Source organism: Gasterosteus aculeatus, chromosome 4 (genome assembly GCF_964276395.1).
Source record: "Gasterosteus aculeatus chromosome 4, fGasAcu3.hap1.1, whole genome shotgun sequence".
Taxonomy (NCBI): Eukaryota; Metazoa; Chordata; class Actinopteri; order Perciformes; family Gasterosteidae; genus Gasterosteus; species Gasterosteus aculeatus.
Genome location: NC_135691.1, coordinates 17,857,962 through 17,861,741, shown reverse-complemented (window position 1 = coordinate 17,861,741; position 3,780 = coordinate 17,857,962). Strand labels below are relative to the sequence as shown.

Sequence of the window (3,780 nt, the reverse complement as noted above, 5' to 3'; positions counted from 1 at the left end):
GATTCAAAAACACTTGAATCAGCATGGGTCAACGAAACATCAAACAGCTGCAGGTTATAAACTCAGCAAAAAAAAAAAGTCCCTTTTTCAGGACTGTGTATTTCAACAATAATGTTGTAATAATCCAAATAACTTTACAGATCTTCATTGTAAAGGGTTTAAACAATGTTTTCCATGCATGTTCAATTAATTATAATCAATCAATTAACATGCACCTGTGGAATGGTCGTTAGGACCTTAACAGATTGCAGAGAGTAGGCATTTAAGGTCACAGTTCTAAAAACGCAGGACACTAAAGAGACTTGTCTACCGACTGTGAAAAACACCCAAAGAAAGATGCCCAGGGTCCCTGCTCATCTGCGTGAACGTGCATGAGGCATGCTGCAGGGAGGCATGAGGACTGCTGATGTGGCCAGGGCAATAAATCGCCATGTCCGCACTGTGAGACGCCTAAGACAGCGCTACAGGGAGACAGGAAGGACAGCTGATCATCCTCGCAGTGGACGACCACGTGTAACAACACCTGCACAGGATCGGTACATCCGAATATTACAGCTGCGTGACAGGTACAGGATGGCCACAACAACTGCCCGAGTCACACCAGGAACACACAATCCCTCCATCAGTGCTCAGACTGTCCGCGATAGGCTGAGAGAGGCTCGACTGAGGCCTTGTAGGCCTGTTGTAAGGCAGGTCCTTACCAGACATCACCAGCAACAACGCCGCCTATGGGTACAAACCCACCTTCGTGGACCAGACAGGAGTGGCAAAAAGTGCTCTTCACTGATGTTTTTGTCTCACCAGGGGTGATGGACGGATTCGTGTTTATCATCGAAGGAATGAGCGTTACGCCGAGGTTTGTACCCTGGAGCGAGATTGATTTGGAGGTGGGGGGGGCGTCATGGTCTGGGGCGGTATATCACATCACCATCAGACTGAGCGTGTTGTCGTTCCAGGCAATCTCAATGCCTTGCGGTACAGGGAAGACATCCTCCTCCCTCACGTGGTATCCTTTATGCATGCTCATCCGGACATGATCCTCCAGCACAACAATGCCACCAGCCATACTGCTCATTCTGTGCGTGAGTTTCTGCATGACAGCAATGTCAGTGTTCTGCCATGGCCAGCGAAGAGCCCGGATCTCAATCCCATTGAGCACGCCTGGGACCTGTTGGATCGCAGGGTGAGGGCTAGGGCCATTCCCCCCAGAAATGTCCAGGAACTTGCAAGTGCCTTGGTGGAAGAGTGAGGTAACAACTCACTGCAAGAACTGACAAATCTGGTCCAGTCTATGAGGAGGAGATGCACTGCAGTACTTTAAGCAGCTGGTGGCCACACCAGATACTGACTTTGTTGGTCATTGGCAAATTTCAATCGTTTTCCATTAGAGCCTTGGAAAAAAACAGCAAAGTCAATTCAATTGAATCACTCCATTGACACCAAACAACAAAACAAAAAAATTGTTTCTGCACTTTATTTGCGTGTTTTGTTCGTTATGTCTGTCTTGATCTTCTAACCACTTTTTGTGGCTACAAGTTACTTGTTACTACTTGCTACTTTTCCTCTTGACACTTCCCCCACCACATCTTTCATTGCAGGCTGGCTGAAGTTCGTCAATACAGAAAAGCAGATGCATCTGGAGTGTGTGTGTGTGTGTGTAGTTCTACATAGAAAATAGTTGGTGCGGATATACGTATAATGGGTTGAGAAGTGAATTGCTCACCTCCCAGAGAAAATGAGCAGAGGAGAACCATGTTTCAGACTTTTTCCCTAGATCTTTTACAAATATCAATGTGATGGTAGCATATCCTAAATTCCTAGCATTTCACTTATTCCACTGGCTCAAATCACATAAGTTAGCAAGACTACCATTAAGGCCTACCTGTCAAGCTATAACCTACACACACGAAACCCACACACACTCAGGCAGCCAGAAACATTGCACATTCCTGTGCCACCGGCTGCTCCCTCAGTGATACAAGTCACTGCCGCTCCAAAGAAGCATTTTGGCTCTACATTTGTAAAGCATATAATTCCTTTCTCATTGTTGACAGAAAAATCTCTTTTGTTGAAACACCAAACAGGGATTTCAAGCATGTCATATTGACTAAGACAGAGAGAGAAGAGAAGGAGAGCATTATTCATCTGACAGAAGGCACCAGCATTACAGAACAAGGCCATCTGTGTGCGTGTCTGTCTCCCTTTATCTGGATTGAGATATGTCTCCTAAATGCCACTTTAGCATTCAGAATGATATATAATTGACAGCTAACAGCCTTAAATCAAGGGTATAGACAGCCTGCAGCAGTTTGTTAAAATAGAAGAAAGGATTGAATTTAAATAGCAGATGAGCTTTCTGTAAGACTATGGGAATGACGTATGTAGTTTGCAAAGTTTGTAAAGGAGCTGACCGGTCAAAGGGCTCATGGATATGATGTATAATTCCAGGGCAGTGCATGGCAGATACTGATGTTGGTCTGTTTTCCTACGTGTTATGCTGGAACACTTGGAGTGTCATAGTTTGTCTACTAACACTTGTTGTTACAAGCAGAGTGACGACACCCCTTCTCCGGTCGCCAGTGCCCCCGGGGCACCTTGCTTCCCAACCCCGGTGCCCCCGAGTCCGGCTCCCAGTCTCCTGTCGCCTGGACCGCTGATTCCAGCTCCCCTCCTCCTCAGATGAACGGACGCAATTCACAGCCCATCTGCGATCTTCCTGAGCTCATGTCCCGGCTTGTCTTTAGGCCGCCCCCAAGAGAACTCCCAGCCACCGTGTCCTCCCTCGGGCACAGCAGGGAGAGGGTTTACACACACACACACACACACTCAAGGCTCTGCGAACCTCTCACTGTGAGGAGCATAGTGTATTCATCAGAAACATTCAAATGCGGTTACTAGAATTTGATCCACCAACATGAGTCCGTGATGACGCAGAATGACTCTCGCGAAAACTGACCAATCAGTTAGTTGTTAGCCGGTAGGAGTTCATACCCACTACTATGTACTCGTGTTTGTTTGTAAAATGTTTGTGTGTCAAGGAAGCAGACCAAAACTAAAATGCACCAATCTCTTATTTCCGTCCCACCTGACCTGAACCAAATGAAGCAGAGTATTGTATACAAGTGTGAAACACCAATCCCAGAAATGCAGGAGTGACCTAAGGCACTTTACCAAAAGGGTTGGAAAACATTTATGTAGTTATTTGTATGGTTAACATTAAAATCTTTTGACGTGCAAACTGTTGTCATAATGAAATATGAACATGAACATGAGTGTAAGTTTTAATTTCAAAAGAACTACTCTACTCAAATTGGATAAATAGGATGGACGTCAACCTTCTTATATCCAAGCCAAAAATACAGTACTTACAGTGTGAAGCACTGTCTTCCCCTGCAGTTTATCTAGAGATTGATGCACCCAGTAGAAGTATAAAGTGTCTGCTAGCCTGTTTGTGTCTCTGAATGTGTACTAATGTGCATTAGCGTACGTGCACCTTTTGTGTTCCAAACAGCAGTGTTTGAAGAGCGGCAGGTAATTATAGCCTCCCTCAGCTCTCGCCACAGCAAGCACACTTCATTAGAAACAGGGCCTTCAACGTCAACTCTGTGTGTGTGTGTGTGTGTGTGTGTGTGTGTGTGTGTGTCCCTGGAGTGAGAACAAGGCTGTTTGGGGAAGACAACAGTAGTCTGCTTGCTAGCCAAGGTTGAGCTTTTGTGGGTTTAAGCATGAAGAAGAAGAGCTGGCGGAGGATGGGTCTACTGGTGTGGGATCTAGCACTTA

At 45.8% G+C, this 3,780-nt stretch overlaps 1 pseudogene; it reads left to right on the top strand.

Annotated features, from left to right (window-relative positions):
• The first annotated feature begins 336 nt into the window (after positions 1-336).
• Positions 337-1,037, top strand: LOC144406158 (uncharacterized; annotated as a pseudogene).
• Positions 1,038-3,780: the final 2,743 nt, after the last annotated feature.